Raw genomic sequence first — 13872 nt, 5'->3', positions numbered from 1 at the left:
TGTGGCAGGAATGGGGGTGGTGCAGCCCTGAGGCGTCCCCACCCTTCCACCAGTTCCCTTCGTGAAGAGCGGTTTGCATTTGAAGTTTTATTGTTTGTTTTTGTTTTTTTTTTAACATCTTTTTTGGACTATAATTGCTTTACAATGGTGTGTTAGTTTCTGTTTTATAACAAAGTGAATCAGTTATATATATACATATGTTCCCATATCTCTTCCCTCTTGCGTCTCTCTCCCTCCCACCCTCCCTATCCCACCCCTCTAGGTGGTCACAAAGCACCGAGCTGATCTCCCTGTGCTATGCGGCTGCTTCCCACTAGCTATCTATTTTATGTTTGGTAGTGTATATATGTCCATGCCACTCTCTCACTTTGTCACAGCTTACCTTTCCCCCTCCCCATATCCTCAAGTCCATTCTCTAGTAGGTCTGTGTCTTTATTCCCGTCTTACCCCTAGGTTCTTCATGACCTTTTCTTTCTTAGATTCCATATATATGTGTTAGCATACGGTATTTGTTTTTCTCTTTCTGACTTACTTCACTCTGTATGATAGTCTCTAGGTCCATCCACCTCACTACAAATAACTCAATTTCGTTTCTTTTCACGGCTGAGTAATATTCCATTGTATATATGTACCACATCTTCTGTATCCATTCATCTGTCGATGGGCATTTAGGCTGCTTCCATGTCCTGTAAATAGTGCTGCAATGAACATTGTGGTACATGACTCTTTGAATTATGGTTTTCTCAGGGTATATGCCCAGTAGTGGGATTGCTGGGTCGTATGGTAGTTCTATTTGTAGTTTTTTAAGGAACCTCCATACTGTTCTCCATAGTGACTGTATCAATTTACATTCCCACCAACAGTGCAAGAGGGTTCCCTTTTCTCCACACCTTCTCCAGCATTTATTGTTCCTAGATGTTTTGATGATGGCCATTCTGACCAGTGTGAGATGATATCTCATTGTAGTTTTGATTTGCATTTCTCTAATGATTAATGATGTTGAGCATTCTTTCATGTGTTTGTTGGCAGTCTGTATATCTTCTGTGACATCCCAGACTTTGGGGGAGGCAGCAGCTGCCCAGCTTCCGCTGCAGAAAGCAGAGGAGCCCGTGCCCAGAGCTCTGTCCCTGGCCAATGGCAGTACGAAGCCTCCTTCCACTGGTCCAGCCATTCACCGTGGCAGCTTGTAAAAGGGCCCAAGGACCCAGGAGGAGGTCAGGGAACACAGGCAGCAGAAGACAACACTTGCAATCCTGGAAACAACCCTCTGGAACACCTTCTCTGGTTGTCAATGGCAAGGCAGGGCAAGACCGCAGGGGAGAGGCGCTCAGCCTTACGTTGGTTCCCATCTGAGGCTGACCAGAAATGCCCTCAGAGCCTTCGCTGCCCACCTTCTCTGCTGCCTCTTTCTAGCAAGAGAGGACGCGGGCCTTGGGGGGAGAGAGACATTTGAAACCAGTCAGACTCGGGTTCAGATTCAACTCCCATGTCTGGCCAGCGGTGACCTCGGCAAGGCCGCCAAACTTCTGTGTGCTTATTTTAGGATAAAACACCCACCTGCTAGGTCTGAATGGAGGGATACTGAAACAGTATTCCAAGAGCGTCCGGAGGTGGGCCCAGCCCGTAGAGGAACTTCACAGATAGATTCACCGCCACCTCAGGAGAGGCACATTCAGAGTCTAGCCCACTCTGCTATTCTAGAAAGTTCTACCAAAAAGGAAGTTTTGAAACTTCCTGTAGTATCCAGTTTCATGTTTTTAACAGCTCCCCTCTATTGTTAATTATTTTTTCAGGTCTAGCCTGAGTCCCTCAAGCTGCAACTCAAGTTAATTTTCTTAAGTCTCCTTTTCAGAAGAGATTGAGAATCGCCCAGTCTCCTTCTGATATTTCTTCAGAAGTATAAAGACGTTTTCCCTCTAGCTGTGAAGCATAGGAGAGTGATGCTCACTTGATCCTACACCGGCTTCTGAGGAGCAGACCATAGGTCCAGAGGGGCCCTTGCCCCAGATTCATGAAGATGCACCTGTGGCAGGTACAAGGACCAGAACCCAGGCCCTCTGACTCCCTGAATCTGGCTCCCATGATCCAGCCTCCTGTAATCCCAAGCGCTCTGCCTTCTCTGAATTCTCTGCATTATAAAACATTCTTTGCTCCTTTTTTTGGATTAAAAGAAGGGTGGGTATGAACTGGAGGAAAAAAAGAACTTTCCAAGAAGCCTAAACGTGTCACCATTCAAGGAAGAGACACGAGACCCCCGGCTGCAGTTCAGTCAGGGCAGGAGCGCTGGGACCCTCGAGCTCGCCAAGATACACGACTGAGCCGCCCAGCATCCCCGCCCCGAGCCTCCCCCGCCCTGCGCATCCTCTGCCGGCTGCATTTCCAGCCACTTGCTGTCCCATAATCAGCACCATTATCTCTGGATAATTTTCCCTTCTCTCGGCAATTCGGCCTGTGAAAAGAGCCCGAGGAAGGACCGGTGTTTCTGAAACTACGAGAAGGGGGGACGTGGCTTTGATTGCAAATGAAAAATTAAGCCCGCGCGTCTCGCGTTCATGCCGGCGTGATTGCGCGCCCCCCGCCGGCCCACCCAGGCTGCCTGAAGGGTAGCAATGATCTGTCTACCTTTTCTTTAGCTCGCCTCGCGTTTAGCAAATCTATAATGCATTTAATCTCCGAAAGCCACAGCGCTTGGCTCTAAATGCCTGATTTGCTGTCGAGAGCTCCTGTAATTCTCTCTCTGCCTTCCCTGTCGTCGAACCCCAGGCTTTTGTTTGTCCCTTGGGCGGGGCGCCCCCCAGGGTGGAGCGCACTGAATTGTGTGTTTGATCCTCCTCTAGAGGGGGAGGAAGAAAACAACGCTGGAGGGGCGCCAGCTCACCCCACAAGCAGGCTGCCCGGGGAGGCGGGAGCATCTCCTCCCTCACACAAAACCCGCCTGCGCTACCAAGATGACAAGGAACCAGCTCCTTCCTTAAGGGACTCGCAGGCTGTTGCGGGGAGACAAACCGATACACGAATAACTACCACACAATGGAATCAATGTCTTAATAGAGGTGTGTGCCAGATGCCGGGAGAGCGCAGAGGAGGAAGTGACTCAGCTTCTCTCGGAAAGCTGATGAAAGCTTCTGCAGCCTCGCGGGGTGAGCAGAAGTTCATCGGGTGGGCAGTCTGAGACCGGGCGCTTCCAGCTGGGGACGGCTGTGCCACGAGGGTGACCTGTCTGGGAGATGGCCACGAGTGGGGTGACGGTGAAGCTGTGCAAGGAGAGTGCTGGAAACTGAGAAGGAAAGGAGAGCCCCCAATTCTGGGATTAAGATCTTGTGCTGTGACCATGGAGAAGCAATGGAGGTTTCATGCAAGAGTACACGTACATATGCAGAGAGAGATAGGGTCCTAGATGTATAGATACAGATACACACATATACACATGTATACGCATCTATATTTAAAAGTATATATCATTTTCCTATTTGTATAGCTATTACATAATTTCCTTTATATATTGTATTAGTTCGCTAAGGCTGCTATAACAAAGTATTATAGACTGGGGGGGAGGGTTGCAGAGGAGGAGGGGGCTTGGCTGGAAGTCCAAGATCAAGGTGTCTGCAGGGTCTGTTTCTTTTGAGGCCTCTTTCCTTTGTTTGTAGACAGCTGCCTTCTTCTGTGTCCTCACATGGTTTTCCTGTGTGTGTGTGTATGTGTGTGTGTGTGTGTGTCCCCTAATCCCCTTTTCTCCTAAGACCATCAGTCATATTGGACTAGGGCCCACCCATATGACCTCATTTTACCATAAAGACCTCTTTAAAGGCCCTAAATCCAAATGCAGTCAGATTCTGAGGTACTGGGGGTTAGGACTTCAATAAATGGAATGGCGGGGTGGGAGGGGCACAATGAATTTACATTGAGTTATACATTTATTAATTTTAATTTTCCTTCCAGAAGTGTTCCCCAGTCCTTAGACTTTCCCAGCAGTGGCTTGATGGGAGAGGAGGGCACTGCTGCAGATGCACTGCCACCCCCTTCCCCAGGGGAGCAATGACATGTCTCACCATCTGCTCTTACCACCAACTCTTGGGCTTTTGTACCATTTAGCCAGGTGTTCCACTGGCCCCAGAAGCAGCCTTGATTATCAGGTAAAGCCCAGGCACCCCTCAGTTCAGAGGATCAGGGATCCCCAGAAATGCCAAGCAGATTGTGGTCTTTTCTAGAATGGAAGTGCCTCACCTCTAACCAGGATGGGGGCTGAAGCCAGATAACTGGGCTTCTTGACTCCTGTAACTGCTTTTTCTTGGTCAATTAGGACTCTTCAGGTTGTAAGTAATAGACCACAAGACTCCAACATGCTTAAAATCAAGAGAGGATTTTATTGGCATATGTAACTGCAAATTCCAGTGGATAGACCTAGATTTTCAGGAGAAGCTGGCTATGGGGGTGTCTGACATTTCCATCCACCAGCTCTGCTCTCTTTTTTTATGTCAGCTTCTTTCTCAGGCAGGGCTGAGGTTGTGGCAATATGACTCACCTCAGTTCTAAGCCCACGTCCTGCCAGGCCAAGTCCAATGTCACACACACAGAGGAAAGAGTTCTCAACAGGCTCATTAAAAAAAAAAAATCACATTTGAATGTCTTGTGTCTCATTGGATCTGTCCAGGTCACAGGAGCATCTCCAAAACCATCCCTGTGGCCAGGGAAATGACTGACCATTCCAGGGTTACCTGACACACCCACCCCATGGAGCCAGCTACATCCAAGGCAGGGGTAGGAGTGATTCCCCAGAGAGAAAGTGGATTTCTTTTCCCCCAAAGAAAGCCATCTGAATGCCGCTGGTGAGTAAAAACAAAAAGCATCCACTATAGAATCTGAGAGAAGAGCTTTTGGGACAAAACCTTAGCAAACAATCATGTATGAGACTGTCCTGGTTGAATGGTAGCATTGAATGCAATTATATAACAAGTTTGCTGCTTCTTACCTAAACTACTTTCATTTCTGTGAAGTGGAATATTGTTTCGAAAAGAAAAAAATAATAAATACTTTTCGTAATCAGTTTGCAAAAGGACAGTACGGCGGTTAAGCAAGACCTACAACTGTCAAGCCCCACTCGGCCATTTGACAGTCATTTGATGTTGTCAGTGACTTAACCTCTCTGCACCTGTTTTCTACTTACTCACCAGGGTTGATAAAAGCTGCTTCTCATTATGAGCCTTCAGTGAGAGGATGGACACAAAGCACTTAGCACACAGAGCCGGTAAACGTGAGCTGTTCTTTTTAAGAGGTTTCAAGACGTCACGGACTCACTGCATTGGCCCTGAAAGGCTGTTTCATCTACGTTTTCCAGTTGAGAAAGCTGAGCAAGAAGTGGGTAAGCGGCTACTGCAAGGTCGTGCAGCTCACTAGGCTGCAGAGGTGGTTTGGAATCCAGGACCCCTAATTCCCGGGGCAGCCAGCTGCACCACGTTTTAGCCAATCTCCTGCAGCAGTCCAGGATGATGACCCCATGCCTGGGACGTGCAGTCCCCAACCCAAGTCTCTTTGAGCATCTGCCTGGGAGGTGAGCTGCATCTTTGCCTTTGTAGAGTCTCCTGCATGGTGAGGGGTGAGCTCTTGTCCTTGAGCTCTAGAGGCCTGGTGTGTGTGTGTGTGTGTGTGTGTGTGTGTGTGTCCGTGCGCACGCACTTGCACGTGTGCTCGCATGTGCGCTCTGGCCCCATCTGGCCATAATCATGGAGCAGGAGGCAGCCTCCAACCTGACCCTGAACCTGTGTCATCTCCACTGCCTGAGAGACATCACTTTGTCAGAGTGGCCCTATGCACCCCATGGTTTCAGGCCCCCAAAAGGCAAGCAGAGAATCTTGTTAAAGGCTACAGATCCTGACAAGAGTCCACTCTCCGCTGTACAAGGCAAGAGCTGAATGCTCCTGTGATTCGTGTCTTCTTGAGGGAAGGTGTAAGATCTTACTCTGGTTATTTAGGGGAAGATGCCAACCTCCAACCCTGATAAACCCAGTGCCTTTGGCCTGCTGAGTGCTGGTGCCCTGAGCCCAGCTCACTGAATGCCTACAAACGTCCTTGGAGAGGACACAGCATTTAGAGTGAGGCCTCCTTCTGCCTCACCCATACCAGTCATGTGCCTGGGGCAAGTCCCTTGTCCTTTCTGAACCTGTTTCTTGCCCCGTGAAATGGAGATAAACCAGCTGTCTCAGAGTGGCTGTCTTAGTCTGTTTGGGCTGATATAACAAAATACCACGGACTGGGTGGCTTATAGACAACAGAAATGTATTTCTCCCAATTCTGGAGGCTGGAAGTCTTCCAGATCCAAGTGCCGGCAGATTCCTTGTGGTGAGGGCCCACTTCCAGATTCATGGATGGAGTCCTTTGGCTGTGTCCTCACATGGCAGGAGGGGTCTGGGAGCTCCTGAGGCCTCTTTTTATAAAAGGGCACTAATCCCATTCCCGAGGGCTCAACCTTCATGACCTAATCACTTCCCAAATCTCCCACCTCTAATACCATCCCATTTGGGGTTGGGACCTCAAAAGATGAATTTGGGGGTGGGACACATTCAGTCTGTAGCAGATGCCATAAAGAGGAAATGAAATGATGCATGTGAAAACTACTTTGCAAACCATAAAGTGCTCTATGTTGCTATGACTGGGATTAAGTTTTAAAGATTGGTAACAGGGAAGTGACTGGTCATGCTCCAGTGGGAGGCAATCACCAATCTTGGGCAGGTGATCAAACTGGGGCTAAAAAGTGACAATGAATCATGTCAGGGAGGCCAGGGTGCCCCACAGCGATGGGAGACAACCTTGTGTCAGTTTCCTGCTCCATCCCTTGTGGTTGATATCCTCCCCCTGATACACACACACACACACACACACACACACACACACACACACACACCCCTTTCCCCAGCAATGGCAGCTCCAGTTAGAAGCCACTGTGGAAAAGATCTAGAAGGCTAATCAAGGTGTCATAGTACCTCCACCTTAACCAAGGGTTATCCCAGAGAAGGAGGCACTAAGGCAGCTGAGGCAGCACCCCTAAATGGGGGGCTTTTAGGGGGAGAAGACCTCCAAATCCTGTCATATGGTCCACTCGTTCTCAAACCTGCTTACACATCACATTTTAGGAGTTTCAAAAAAAAAGAACACACAGCGCCACAGGCCCTGACCAGGCTCCTCTGAATCCAGATATCTGAAACTGGATGCTAGGAATCTATAATTCTATAAAGCATCCCAGATTATTCTGATGGACAACAAGTTGGAAATCCCTAAGAGAGGGACTGCTGACTCATAAAACCAGTCCTCAGAAGCAGCCCCTCTTTCTCCTGAGTTTCCCAGCCCTTAGCTACAAACTTTCCCTCCTAGGCCCCTGTGTCAATTGCTTCTGAAAACAGAAATGAACCTTCTTTAAAGATTTATGTGGCTCCTGGCAGACGGGGCTGCCAAGTCCCTGGAAAGGCTGGTGTGGGAGGTGGCAGCTCCCACCCCTGCTGGACAGCTGGGTGGGCCGGGTTTCTGAAGCAGGCGTGCCCGCCGGAGCTGTGTCTCCTGCCTGCAGATGCCGGTGTTTACCCAGGGTGAGTTGGAGGGGCCTGGATGCTGAACCCAGTTCTTGGGAATTTGGACAGCTGTCCCTGGACAGCCACCAAGACTCTGCCTCCCAGACCAAGATGGAGAGCCGAGCATGTGGCAGCTACAGGTAAGTAGCTTGGTCTTCCTGGTGTTTTCTGCCAGACTGGCGTCTGTCACCTTACATTATTGTCATCTTCCATTTAGGTCCCTGTGTTGTGATTCTTTTTTAAATAATATATTAAAAAAAAAAAAAAAAAGGCAAGGGAAGCGGTCTGTGGCAGGGCTCCAAGCTTCTCTTAATTGCAAATTCCGTTAAGTACCACTTCCCTGGAGCTACAGGCCCTGTCTGCTAGTCAGGACTGCTTGAGCCTGGCTGATTTTTAATACGCATGCAGTAATTTTCAGCCTCTTCTAACTTTCCCTTTTGTTCATCTGCAAATCCTGGCATGTCCTCATCCTGTGCAAGGGATCTCAAATTATGGGAAGGAATCCTCCAATTTCTCTCATCTTTATACTTATTTATTTTAAAATAAATTTTTAAATTTTATTTATTTATTTATGTCTGCGTTGGGTCTTCGTTGCTGTGTGCGGGCTTTCTCTAGTTGCGGCGAGCGGGGGCTACTCTTTGTTGCGGTGCATGGGCTTCTCATTGCGGTGGCTTCTCTTGTTGCGGAGCATGGGCTCTAGGCACGCGGGTTCAGTAGTTGTGGCATGTGGGCTCAGTAGTTGTGGCTCGTGGGCTCTAGAGCGCAGGCTCAGTAGTTGTGGTGCACGGGCTTAGTTGCTCTGCGGCATGTGGGATCTTCCCGGACCAGGGCTTGAACCCGTGTTCCCTGCACTGGCAGATGGGTTCATAACCACTGTGCCACCAGGGAACTCCCTTTTGTCTTTATATTTAAAGGAAAGAATGAGAAAGGGTGGATGAAAGGGGGGGGAGAGAGAAGGAGAGGGAGAGAGGGTGGGGAAGGCGTGTTTGAAACTGAATGCTGGAGTATTAGCGTTCACAGGTGGGGCTGATACTGCAGCAGTAGGACTATGGGAGTTGATCAAATATTGAAATACGTACGGACTCACTGCCCTGAGGTCCTCGCCCACTTCTCTTGCTCTGGTCTCTGCCTTAAAACCCATGGGCCTTGAAAGGGTACACGCTAAGAGTCTTTTTTTTTTCCTTTTTAATTTTATCATACTGAGGTATAGCCGATATACCATATGACATTAATTTCAGTTGTAGACACTAAAGGGTTAACCTGGCACAACAGGGAGCTTTCAAGACCATGCTGGGCCCTAAGGCATTTGTTCTGCTTGTTTTGTGCCCTAGTCTTAGAGGATGCTAAATATTTTGAATATCACCTTAGGCCAAAGCATGGAGAAAAATGGGGGTAGTTTTGCTTTTTCGCTTAGGGGAGATGGAAAGAAGAATGGGGGAATGAAAACCAAAAGCAGATGTGGAATCAGTAGGCAGCATCCCAATGTGGCCGGACAAGTATGCTTTGTGCGACTCAGCTTCTGCCTTTGTAAAATGGGCCCAATCGTATCTGCTGTCACAGTGCTTGGAAGTAATGCAAGTATATCATCAAAGGTCCCAGCCAGCCATAAGAGCCACGAGGCCTTGCTCTAAGAGAGTCCGGCTTGGAGTGGGTTTGTCTTCTAGGGAAGCAGGGCTGGCCCCAGGTGGTGCCCGCTGCTGACTCTTGCAGCCAAGAGAGGTGATGTCCATGTAGGAGAGGCAGCCCCGAGAAAGCCCTGCGAGAGTTAACATCAGAAATTGCTGGACTGATGCAAAATACACTCGCTAAATTGCCCTGGTGCCCAAGGAAACAGTTGCACAGTAATATGGAGGGCGTGAAGGCCAGGAAATGGGAACTGTTCTGGACACTTCATCCTTCCCTAACTCAGTAGGCCTCCTCTCCTGTGGTTGCCAGGCCAGTAACCTGGCCTGCCCGAGACCTGCAGGGCCACCAGGGACCCAAGAGCGGGCTCTTGGCTCTCTGAAGGCAGCAGGCAGCCGTCCAACCGAGTGGGGATGGGGGGAGGCATGGCCTGTGTTGTGGATGGACCCAAGGAGCCAAAAAACTGGGCTTACAGTCCCGCAACCTGGTGACTACTCAGCACAGTAAGAGCCCTGGAAGCTGGATGGACTGTTGCCATTGCTTGAAAAAGAGGATGAGGGGAGCTGATCCCCCACTTTTGCCTCCCGTGTACAAACCCCTTTAAGGCTTATTTATTTATTTTTGGCTTTGTCGGGTCTTAGTTGCGGCACACGGGCTTCTCTCTAGTCACAGCGTGCAGGCTCTCTAGTTGTGGCGCGTGGGCTTAGTTGCCCTGAGGCATGTGGGATCTTAGTTCCCTGACCGGGGATCGAACCCGAGTCCCCTGTATTGAAAGGCAGATTCTTAACTGCTGGACCGTCAGGGAAGTCCCAAGGCTCAGTTTCTATAGCTCAAACCAAGTGGGAAACTCCACCTAAAACTCAGTGACACTTAATATATCTCCTCATTCCCTTAAGGCTGTCTACAAATCATCCCTGTTAGAAAGAGAATGGAATTTGGAGCCAAACACAGTTGGGACTTCTGTTTTGAAACTGCACCCTCTAGACTTCACTGAGTCCCAGTTGCCTAATCTGTAAAAATGGGGTCAGTGGTCCCCACAGCCAGGTTGTAAGAAATCACTGATCTAGAGGAAGAATCCACGCAGTGCCCAGGCCTGAGTGAGAGCTCAGGCAGTGAGCTGCCCCCTTCTCTCTGCACCTCACTTCGTGGTCATCCATCCCCACAGCCTCGGCCCCCTTTCCGTAAGGTGTCAACGCAGATGCCCATCTCCCAGGGCTGTCAGGAGGAGGAAGTGGACATGGGTGTAAAGGGCCTGGCACTGTAGGCACCAGGCAGATTGAGGCTGCCTCTCTCCGCTTATTCCATCTCCCTTCTTGTTCCCTTCCAGCTTTGATCTAGAGAATCACAGCCTTTGATTCTAGAGATGGAATTCTGGTAATCTGGGATTTCTGGATGTGCAATCACTCTGCACATGTTTCTGACCAGAAACCACATTCTGCCCCGGGCTCAAGGAACACTGGCTCCATCTGCTGTCACCTGGCTTCTCTCCTGGCTCCTCGTTCTGTCTCGGCAATGCCTGACCTTGCCCTCTCCCCTCTGGGGCCTCAGAGCCCCACCCCCGCCAGTAATCCTGGCTCTTGGCTGCCTCATGCCCAAGGCAGATGGTGTTGAGTAATGGGGCTTCTCCCTTCGTTGGATGGGCCAGCGTCAGCAGAGCTGACTTCAGTATCGTGCTGGCAAGCAGCTTTTGGAGCTTAGCACTTTCTCTTCTTCACGATCTGGGTGAGGAAGGGGGAGGGAAGCGGGATGACTGTCTTGGAATCTTTCCTGCAGCTGGGGTATTTGTGGGCAGAATGCATTCTGAGCCTCCAACTTCGCTGCCACTGAACTTTCCTGAAGACATCTCTCTTTGTTTGCCTGTATTTCACTCTGTCGGTGTCTAAAAGGCTTCTTCCTTGTGCCTTTATATATTCATTTGAAATGACTCCTCCAATATTTAATCTTTATCAGAACCTAGAAGCCTGGTATTTATTTTGCAGGTCAGTTGCTCATCCATTTTCCTTGAGGCCTCTGGCAGGAGGCTGGAGAGCCCGACGCCCCCAGGGGGTGCTGCCATCAACATTAGTCCTGGTGACAGGAGGACAAATCAAAGCGCTGCACGCTACCGGGAAGAAGATAAATCTGGCAAAAGGCTAATGAGTAAACTTGGCTGTGACAAGAGAGGGCCTTCAAGATTGCGGGGTGTGGGTCATCTTCCGGGGGGCTGGAGTGAGCAGGCATGTGGTTGACGTGAGTTGGGCTTTTCCAGAGTGAGGCGCTGGGTGCCAGAGTTTAAACTCCTGGGCAGTGGCAAAGGGCAGTGAGCAAGGATATATTTATCAAAACATCTGACTTTTACCTCCCATGGGAGAGAAGCCCAGGAATGTAATTATACTGCAGCAGGAAGGATTTGGGTTAGACATACGAAAGAATTTTTAGAGGGTTAAGCCTTGACCAGGTACTTACAGAAAGTTGTGGAATAGCTTTCTTTTGTAGGTCCAGGGGTGGTTTAGAGTGCGCACTCATGTCTAGGTAGGGTAACGGTCATCTATTTCATCTTTAAATATGTATGGAACACCTATTTTATATGGGACATACTACCAGGTTCTTAGCATATAAAGGTGGTGTCTGATTGCAAGGAACTTACAGGGGGATATCAGAGAACCAGCATGGCAAATGTTTTTTTTTTTTTTTTTTTTAACTCTCCGACTTAATTCCATTTGATTAGAAGTGGCTGCTTGGAGCCTCATGTTGAGAAAAATTGGAACTCTTCATCTAGGTTTAGGAAGAAAGCACACAGAAATCATTTGGCAATGCCTACATTGGTACAGCACAGGTAGTGGTATCTGCTGGCCAACCCTGCCAAGGGAAAGGAGCATATCTAATTCAGCAAAGATGTTTCAAACAGCTACTGTGTGCCCAGTCCTGTGCTAGGAACTTGGAGCGGGGGAGGGCAAGTGTAAGTCTTTACGCAGAATCCAGCCTAGTTGGGAAAATACAGGAAATAGTGATGAAACACTGTTATCAGCACTGTCTAAAGTCCTCAAAGATGGGAGCTGGAGGAACTCATGGAAAAGAGAGGTAGCGTGGACTGGAATTCTCGGGAAGTTTTCTTGGAGCAGTGAGGGAGAAGAGGAACCCAGCACAGGACCCAGCGAAGCCACCTGGAATATCGGTATTCCGCCAGCAAAAGCTGTTCTTGAAGAGCAGGTGAGAAAGGAGGAACCAAGGAGGACAGGAAAACCCAAGTGGGCCTGCTTGTTCTTCCTTCCTTTTAACTTTCTCTGCCCCCTTCTCTCAGAAGCCTCTCTCACCAGCCTGCCTGGGCTGGTGCATTTCAAAGCGCTGCCCGGGTGGAGGGAGCTGTCCCCGGGGAAGCAGTGCTGACCCTGCTCTTGCAGGCGTGTGATGAATATTTTAGAGCCCAGATGTAATCCTGGCCACAATTTTCTCTCCTTCCCCTCGCCAGCACCCCTCTCCTCACGATGCTCCACCTCCACCCCAGCCCCAGTCCCCAACCGCTCCTAAGTCAGGAAAATCAGTCCAAACACTTATCAGGCATCGGTATGAAGCAGCCAAGCGCTGTGAAGAGCTAATCTGTACAGAGCTAATAAGAATGAACAAAGTCACCACAGACTTCACCATGGGCATTGCTGATAAGGATTTGTCAGAAGAATTGCAGGTAAGATCAGAACAGCCCCGGGAAGTGGAATGCAAATGCCTCCCTTCCCATGGCTCTGCTGACGTCCCCTCTGCACAGACTGGAGGCTTCAGAACAGTCAGAAACTCACCCAGGAGTGGGGCAGGCAGGGAAGATGGCCAGATACGGGTCTTGGAGAAACGTGGAGCAAAATCACCTGAGCCGGTGGGAGGGAGCACGTGGACAGGGGTGGGGAGCAGAGGGTGGGAAGGGGTGGAGTGGGACCGGAAGAGCTCCCTTTCTCTGTTCTTTAGCAGAGGGGACACGGTCTGCAGGCTAATGATGGGGGATTAGATACATACATTAGATACAGAAAATAACATCCCAAACAACTGGAAGGTGCTGAAGACCCGAAGAGGGTTTCAGAATTGCCCACCTGGAAACCAGATGCTCTAGAGTGGTGGCCAGAGCTAGGGCCATGGGGTCAGACGGACATGGCTGTGAATCCCAATTCTAACGGTTTCTAGCTGTTGAAACCTTGAGAAAGTTGCTTTACTTTCCTGAGCCTCAGTTTTCTCATCTCTCCAAACAACTAGTATTACCTACTTCACAGGACCAGTCGTGAGAACTTAAATAGGGTAACATTCCTGTGGGCATGGTACCATGCATGGCACAGAATGAAGCTCAAAAAATATTAGCTGTTGTCCTGTCATTAGCTTTATGGGCAGTTTTGCCTAAAGACAACCTATAACCTAATGGTGTCACCCAGGCGTCAGCAACCTTTTTCTGTAAAGGCCAAAAAATATATAGTTTAGACTTTCAGGCCATAAGATCTCAGTTGCAATTACTGAACTCTCCTATTATAGCACCGAAGTAGTCATAGGTGAAACCAGCGTGGCTGTGATCCAATAAAGCTTTATTATAAGAACAGGAAGCCAGCTAGATTGGGTCTGGGGGCTGTAGTTTCCCACCCCTAGTGTAATTGGTCTGCAAACTGTTTCAGCCTGAATATCTTATAGGGACCTCAAAGGGAGACCAAGGGCCAAGTTGCCTTTGAGCCAACAGGCTCCC

At 49.3% G+C, this 13872-nt stretch overlaps 1 long non-coding RNA gene across 1 annotated transcript; it reads left to right on the top strand.

The window, feature by feature from the left end:
- Positions 1–5406: 5406 nt before the first annotated feature.
- Positions 5407–11327, top strand: LOC132597678 (uncharacterized). The gene is made up of 3 exons (XR_009564896.1): positions 5407–5548; positions 7559–7699; positions 11162–11327. It is a non-coding gene; the product is annotated as an uncharacterized lncRNA (long non-coding RNA).
- Positions 11328–13872: the final 2545 nt, after the last annotated feature.

Source organism: Globicephala melas, chromosome 8, assembly GCF_963455315.2.
Source record: "Globicephala melas chromosome 8, mGloMel1.2, whole genome shotgun sequence".
Taxonomy (NCBI): Eukaryota; Metazoa; Chordata; class Mammalia; order Artiodactyla; family Delphinidae; genus Globicephala; species Globicephala melas.
The sequence above is the reverse complement of the archived record's forward strand: the minus strand, read 5'-3'. Positions and strand labels throughout refer to the sequence as shown.